This window comes from Thunnus thynnus, chromosome 1, assembly GCF_963924715.1.
Source record: "Thunnus thynnus chromosome 1, fThuThy2.1, whole genome shotgun sequence".
NCBI classification, from domain to species: Eukaryota; Metazoa; Chordata; class Actinopteri; order Scombriformes; family Scombridae; genus Thunnus; species Thunnus thynnus.
The window spans coordinates 17,937,672-17,946,720 of NC_089517.1; positions in this window are offsets into that span (position 1 = coordinate 17,937,672).

The following is a 9,049-nucleotide window of genomic DNA, read 5'->3' on the forward strand; positions in this document are numbered from 1 at the left end:
AGTTCTTTTTGAATCCTGTTTTTCGTGTGTTTTCACACTTCTGCCTCAGAAAAGCCATCTGTTGCAGAAAAGCTGTTCAGAACATTGATATTGTAGCTACAGACTGTGGAAAAGCTGTGTTCTCAGTAACGAAAACAAATCTTGTGGAGACATTATAGTACAGGTCAAGCTAGGAAATAATGGTAACAGAGTTGAGAATATAAAAAAAAAGTCACAAAGTGCCTGTGATAGTAATGTTACAAAGGCCCTGAGTTGTTTTACCGCTTATAATGCTTTACTTTATTTACTTTAAATTCACATAACACATGATTGTAAAGTTACTAGTTAATAACTTTAAGTCGACGACATCCCACCATTAATGTCAGTTTTATATCACACAGTTTCAGAGTCTGTTTCCCCCCATATGAGCAACCTAATCTCACTGGTGTGAATGGATCCTCAATTATTGAATAACAACAATCTATCGCTGTTAAAATAATAAGGATTTTAAAATGAGCACAAAAATCGTAATTTAATTCTATTGTAGTTTATGTTATTGTTTGTGTCATGCCACTAACGATAAAGCCACAATAGGACAGCCAAGACAAGCCTTACATGAAATATGTCATAATAATTATGCACATAATTAGGCACATGTTTTCCAATTATTCAGTTTTCTTTCAAGTCCAATAACCAGTAATATATATTTTTTGATATTGCTCATAAACATATCTGAGTTTTCATGGCCCAGTTATTTGATACACATCAGTTTAAATTATGCCTAAACATGTATTAAAATTTATATTCGTGCAATAATCTGTCTTTTCATCAATAATGATCAAGTACAATCATTTGTAGGATGTAATCTTCTAAGTCAGTTTAAATGTGTTTTCAGAAACATGTCAAAATGTTCTGTGGACTGTTGACATGTTCATTAACAAAATAACAGATTAACAGCACACAGTTTGGTCAGTCCTCTGCTACAGGTGTGACCTTCAACCTCTCTGTTTGGTCGTGCAGGTACTGTACTGTGATGCCACCTTGTATGTGCTGTCACCTTGTAACTCTGTCTGGGTGCACATTGATGTACAGAGCTTTTTTGGAAATTGAGTAGATCAAGTGGGGGTGGGGGGAACTCACAGCTATACCGCAGATACAGTTCATAGTGTGCAGATAATGAAACAAACACACAAACATATTCATACAGCAATGCACACATGGTGGACACATGCACACAAACACGCATGTGTGAGCGAGAAAAAAAAAAAGAAAGCAACTGGGAGACAGAGGAGAACAAATCTGCTCCATTTACATGATTGGGTTTCATATCAAGCCCTTCACCCCGAAAGGTTTCCATACTTGTACATCTGATGCAACGTTCATGCTCCCAAAAACCTGACTCACACTCAGCTGTAAACAGACTGTCCCAGAGGGGAAAGATGAAATGACTTTATAACAGTTTATGTTTCATCTAATACAGTCAAACAAAATATCTAATTACTTTGAACTCTCTCGCCATATGTCAGCAGCATGATTTATGGCAGTGAACCAGACTTAATGATTACTTACCCGATTTTTAAACCTGCTGAAACAGTATATTTCTGTCTGTGCTATTCTTAGCTGGGAGCTGATGTTAGGTAATGATCTTGTAATGGAATAATGTTACAGCCTTTACACAGATTCACCTACTCAGTGAAAGGACGCAGGTTACTCTTGTGATTTCCAGGATGCAAAACAATAACGCTCTGATGTTTAAGGACTTAATGTTCACCACCATGCACCAGAACTGAAAGGTAATTGATTAATAATTTTATAGATAAAGCAGTGTAAGAGTGCCATTAAGCAGGATTCTGAATGCTATATGTGCCTCATTATTGTCTAATCTGTTTTCATCTATAGTGTAGCTCCAGGAAGTCTGCAACTGCTGTAAATAAAGATGGAATATAGTGTGTTTTATATTTCCACTGGCATGTTTGGAGGGCGGTTCCTGCTCTGGCCACAAGCATGATTTGATCTCCCTTTATTTCACAGACAAAAGTGTCCCCAGTTTTACTTTCTGTAATTGCTTTATTATAAGAACCATGCGCGGTCTCTTTTTTTACAACCTGGGATGGTCAGAGAGAGAGAGAGCTGTATTCCTCATTATTGAAGAGTTATTTACATGTCAGTTTTCTGGCACAGCGAGGGAGAGCTTTCCCCCTGACAGTAGGCCCACCTGCAGTGAATAAGAGAGCATTAAAACACACACACAGAGAAAAAAAAGCACTGGCATCATATTTTTCCTCCAGAAACACAAGTTACTTCTGTATTTACATAGTATAGTATTCAGCAAAATGACTGTAGGAAGAAGTCATTACTATTACTGACAGGAGTTAAAATATTTAAAATCAATGACAGTGGTAATTAAGAGTCAAATGAGAATTTCATTTAGCAGGTTTTCATTTCATTTCATGAAAGCTTTTATGTGTTTTATTTATTAGGAGCATAAATATATTCATTGACGGCAAAAAGACAAACTGCTTGTGATTTATCACTGTAAGTTCTTTTATATTGATAAATTATTATTTCTTTACTTTAAAAATGCTTAAAAATTAAATTAAGACTTTTAATTTAGCTGTTCACAGAGGGGGAAAGTCTAAAAAAACAAGTGAGATTTAATTGAATTCAGCCTTGTTGTTAATTACACACTGACACAAACACACAATGCACATGGTTAATACATTTAAGGGAAGTTTAATTAAGACTAATACAAAGCACAGTATTCCAGTCAGGGGGAGAAAATGTCAGCAGACAGTCGGCAGCTTCTTCTTAAATATTTCTCATTGCCGGATACTTCTAAACTAAGAGTCTATTGACTCACAGCCGTGACTAATTTTTTAGGAAGCCCTGTGTAATTATGTTTTATTTTCTGAATTTTCCTGCTTTCTCAGTGAAATACATAAAGACATTGTCCTGATGGCACAATGAGTAAGACTGTTGTCACAGTCAATGACCTTGAAATGGCCCTTTAGTGTGTGCTGTTTTCGGATTGCCTTGCCTCCACCAACCGGACTTGTGAGATATTTGTGAATGTGGGGGTTAAAAGAAAACACAAGGACACGGAAGAGACATGAGCCCACATCCTCACTGCACTGACAACATTAAACTTTAGCCTCTCCAGTTCGGCTTTAGCCTGTGGCAAAGCAACTTGATTGAGGCCTTTGATGGGCATTAATACACCGTGGAGAGACGGCTTTGTTCAGGAATGGAAATGAACATAAAACGGAAAGCGGAACAGGAAGGAGAGAGGCCCACAAGCTGATCTTATTTAATTTCACATAAAAGAGACATTCCATCTTCACAGGGCTTGTTTGGGCATCTCATACTTTTTCGTATGAGATGCCCAAACAAGCCCCAGCCTCCCTAAACAAACTGGGGATCATATGTTGTGTGTGCAGCAGTGATTTGTTGAGCGTTTCTGAAACACACTGTGGGCTAGCTTTCTTTTTCTTTTTTTTTCTTTTTTTTAACACAGCAGAATTTTAAAAACACAGGACTGGAAAATCATTTCAGTGGCACTGTCCAAATCAACAGTGAGGAATGTTTTGAGCCACTACCTGGCATGATGTTGGTCAACCCTGCTCCACGGGAAAAACATCTGTAATTAGTCTCGACCACACTCTTTTTCAGTGTAAAGTAATGAGCCAAGCTGTGGTGAAGTGTTTCATCTCCATAACATGCAAATATCTACACTGTATCTGACTGAATCAAAGATTACTCTCCTGTCATATCCTATTACACTGTTTTCAGTGTGGGACAACAGCGCTGCACCAGTGTTTCATCAGATTCTTTGATGACTTGACTCAACCCAGTCTATGCAAAGATTTAAAAAGTCAACAGTTTTTCTTTCATTTCACTTTTTTTGCAGTGAATCAAATGATTACTGGGCAAACTAAGAAGTAGACGTGCACTTTTATTACTATACTTTTAATATTATTTATTCTTATACACTGACCCTTCTAACTCTCATGTATTACTATATTTTCACCTGCTGTGTCATTGTATGTATCATAACATAATTATTCCTAATTATTTTTACTTTTTCAAAGCCATCAGTGACGTGAAGAGCACTGCGATAGAAAGTAAAGTTCAGAAGGAGTCAGTTGAGTAGAGCACTGGTTCTCAGATTTAATGATACAACCCACAGGACAAACGCAAAATGCTTCACAGATTTCCTTGTGATGAAGATTTGTACATAGGAAACAATAAGGTATACTGTATATCTGTAAATTTTCACTTGCAGATGCATTAAGTGCGTTGCAGGTGCAAATAGAGTTCAAAGATTTCTGCTTGATTTATAACAATTTTTCTGTTTCCTTAAATGAGAGATTTGTTGATTAGTGTGCTTACACTAATATATTCTAAGCCCTTCTTCAAAAACATTTCACTTCACACTCTTTACACTGAATATACTAACAGTGACTCTACAGCAGATTTAAGTCAGCAAAGTTATATCTTACTTATGGCAATCCGAAGATTTTATGGCATGTGAATACATTTCTGCAATTGCGCTCATATTTGCATGGTGGTATTTCACTCAGTTTAACTCTGTACTGACTTCATGTGTGATTGTTCATCTTGGATTTTGGCACAAAGGACAGTGATAACATACTGAGAGTAAAATGTCAGAGAAATTCTACACAGATGTATGAATGTGAACCATAGATCACAATAAATGTCGTCATTGTCTGATTCATAAAAAATAAGATTCAACGCGCTCAACTCACAATAATACTATGAAAACTGGCTGGATCCTTAACGTAGTAAATAATGAAAAAGAAAGACTAAGACAGCACTCCAAATTGACTTTTTTAAATGTCACACACACATAATGAAAAACAGATATGTTTTCTATTTTATTACTGTATTACTGACCCCTCTTATATCAATGAAACAATTCAAAAACAACACCAAAGGGGAAGAATCACAATTTAGATACTATTCTAGTTTATTCTAATTTTTACTTTTAGGAGGTTTCTAAATTAAATGTTTGTCTGCACTATTTTTATTTTATTTTTTATTTTTGTATCAGCCATTACTTTGATAAATTTGTAATTAATGTAGCCAAATCAACATTTTTTTCATAAACACACTGCTTTCAATTACAAATGTTCTTAACCTAAATTTCAATCCTTGTGTATATTCTCTCCCTTTTTTCTTCACTAATTACCGGAGCTGCTGTGAAAGCAGAAATGGGTCCACAGTAAAGAAACAGAAGAACTGAACTGTAGTTTTCTAGAAGTGCTTGTTATCGAAGGTCATGCCTTAAGTTTGGAGTCCATGAATGCTCACCACACAAAAAAAAATCAACTTGTTAACAATATTGCACAAATAAATGTGTTACTGAAGTCACACTGAAGTCAAACATGCTGGCTACTTTAATTATTGGATTAGATAATGTCTTATCTGTCTCTTGTTTGTTCATTGTTTCTTCATAACTGTGTTTTATTTTATAGATCCATAGTGCTGTGCGGTAAACTGATGCTGGTGCATGTGTGGCTTATGTATATCTGGTTGTAGGTCTGGTTTGTCTCCCATTCACAGCAATACATAAAAAAATGTTTGCCACCATATCATCTTTCTGTGGATCTGACTGCGTGGCGCAGAACATACTGAATATACTGTTGCTTTGTTCATGTCCATGTCAGGTTGTTTGGTAGTGTGTTGCCAGCTCTATCACTATGTGAAGGATTTGCTCAATGTGTGAAACAGCTTCTCCTCCCTCTCTGTGTCCCTGCATTGATTGGTGGTAAGAACACACCTGCAGGTTCACACATCTACTGTATGGTCAATGTGAGTGAGGGTCTTCTGGGCGAGGATGAGCCGTGCCTCTGTCTGTTTGAAGCGCTGCAGAAGATTTTTATGCGCCGCTGAAATTGGTTTCACATGAGAGGGGGGGGGGGGGGGACCAAACTGCGTCAGCATATTTTCTGATCAAATTAAATGAAGAAAGAAGGGAAAGAAAAGAAGAGCCAGTGGTTGCACTTATCTTGAATTTAATAAAAAGGCCTGAGGAGGTAAAGATAGAAAAATCATCTGTTCTCGCTTTCTTCATCCTTAATAAGAGTTTTGGTTGGTGTGTAATCTTGGTGTACACAGGCAGAGCAACAGTCTGCACCTCCATTATACACAGTGCCAGTGAAACATCTGCTGGACTTCCTGTGGAGGAGCTTTAAACATCTGGCGCCTTCTGACAGGCAGGTTCAAAGATAGAACAGGTAAACGCCCAGTGGGCCACAGTGTTTTGTTGGTTCAGAAGCACTAAATTTGATTCCCAAATGTGATTGCATAGTTCAATAAATGTGCTTGTGATATAAAATCAAATTTGAAGTCACTACTTTTATATTGATAACCTTTTTTTGGTTTTAAAACGATTGTTTTTGTTGTTGTACTCTTGGAGCATTCTCTTTTCCTTAGTCGTCTGTGTTTGGGAATGCATTTGTTTGTACAGTTTATACCATATTTACTGTATGTGGAAGCATTTATGTGTATTCCATGCCAGTGCAGTGCAGTGTGGATCCTCAGATTGAGTTCAAGGTTATTATTTTCCATCTGCGTTCTGTAAAACACCTTGACTATTTTCGAGCTCTGCGGAACTTGTAGGAGGCCTGGAGATGGTGCCCAGCCCATCCAGCCCCTCAACATACACAGATCCACACAGATGAAAGTTTATTAGGATCTGCAAAAATGCATCCCATATGTGACTACCTCAAGAGTCTGGCATTGATCTTGGGATTCCTCCTTTACTGATATGATCAGTTGAGAGAATTATCCCGCTTCATCAAATTCAGAGCACACACACAGCACACAGCAGTGAGCGAGGTTTGAGTGTATGTGACCAAGGGTTAAGGTTGGCAGATTGCAGATTCTCACAAGCAGATAACCTCTGGAAGATATTACTGATCAAACTGAGCAGTGTCATTCAGTAGTCAGGGTGCTCTCACTGGGAGAGTGTGTGTTAGTTGTGCCATAGTACTACCATGCTGCACTGTTGCTGTTTTGATGAGTATTTGGAAGTGAGAAGCTGCAGGTAAAGCATCATTACCAACATCAAGGCATTTAAACTACCAGGGTGAGAAAAACACAAGCGCCTGCGGTGAGGTGTTTGGCTGCTTACGAGCTGGTAATTGTTCAGGTTTAACCACGACCTTATTGTTCTGATTGATTTAAAAGAGTTCACGTTGAGAATCAAACTGTAAATGTGTAATCTTGTTAAAGAAACATTTGAGTGCAAAGGCCTGCTGTGATTTTGCACTTTGAGAAAATAAAAATGATATAGTGACTAGGAACATTTTATTTTGTTTTTTTCTATAATAAAAAGCCATAAATTCAGATTTGACTAAAATCAAACAACAGGAAGGAAGAGACGGGGATTGAACCACCAACCGTGCTGTCCAACTTTCTCTATGACCTGAGCTATAGCCAACTTCACAGTATGAAACTAATAACAAAGGGGCCAGCTCTCATGTTGCAGTACTCAACATTACAGTACAGTTGCTCATAAGCACTGTCTCTGAAAAAGAAGTACGCACTTTTAGAAAGTATGAGACAGAAAAAAACTGTTGCCATTCATCAAATTCTTGATTATTTTGCAATCACAATTGGTATGCTTGGTAACCTCTCTTGCCTACCATGTGTGTCCCTATAATTTAGCTCCCAAGAGCGACTATACTTGCTCTACTGGGCAGAAAACTTCAAGGGAGGTCTTCATTTGGCTATACAGTCTCTGGAAACCATGGCCTCAAATATGCTCCTCAGGGGATAATGACACATGAACATGGTGATTGCGCAGCTGACAACAGCAAATGTGATGGCAGTCTTTCAGACTGAGCTACTGTACATGTTCTCAAGGTCACAACCACCTTCAGACTGGTTCCTGTGAAAAACAATTAGTGCTTTCCATTTCTTAGTACATTTATCTAAATTGGTGACCAACTTTCAGAGAGAACAATGTCAGTTGAGGAATAATTTGGAGCCATATTGATGCTGAAAATTCAATTTTTAATGGTTAAATGTTTCATTTGTTTGTAGGACAATGGACTAAAAAACACGCAATCAGTCTTTCTAGGGTCAAATAAGATGTGCTGCCAATAAAACATGAGTAGTATACATTTTTAAACTGTACTATATGGTAAGTTAAAACAAGCAGTAGAGCCATGTGATACTAATGTGTACCAGTATGAAGAGACTTCTGAAACACGGCACTGGCACCTCACCCGACTCCAACCACTTCTGAGAGATAATGCTGTGCAAATAGGTTGCAGGCTGCAATCTAGAGGGAGACTGTATTCTGAATAAATTACACAAATGTCCAGCAATTTGTTGTCTCCCTCCCTACCACCCCGTATTTGCAAATGACCAGATGCTTGTTGGTTGATGCTGTCAGCTTTTTGGTTACAGTGGATCTCCTTCCATGCAGTTATGCAGTTTGTTGTTTTCGCATACTGTACATTTTCTTCTCTACTTTCTTTTGCATTGTTTTAAATAATAGTTTAGGCTTTCTAGACAGTCTAGACAGTTGAAAGTCTAAAAAGTTGACCATTGTGTTAAACCCAGCGCCACTTGCAGTGTATTCTGTGAAGGTCTGGTAAACCACACAAGGGTAGTTGCTGTCAAAAAACAGTTAAAGTATTCATTCTTTTAGGATAAGATTGACTTTCATTTACAGTCCAATGAAGTCAATTGTCTTCAATTCTTGGGCCTATACAGCTAGATGTTTTCAAAGACACTAACTTAAGATCTCCTGCCTTATACAAGCCTCAACCTTGTACTCCACCATGAAACTCAAAAATGAAAGTTGATATAAAACCATAATGTATCTGGCTTAGTTTTATGAGGTTTTCCAACCAATTTGTTTCAATAGCAAAATTGTTATATCAGAAACCCTTTTTGGTTTATAATAGTGTAGACATACGAAACAAGCCACTGTGTTTAGATGATGATCGACCACTGATTTCCATATTTTCATATTTCTGTAATCTTATTAAGCAAAGAACCATCCATTTATCAATTTTAAAGTTGCATTAAGTGA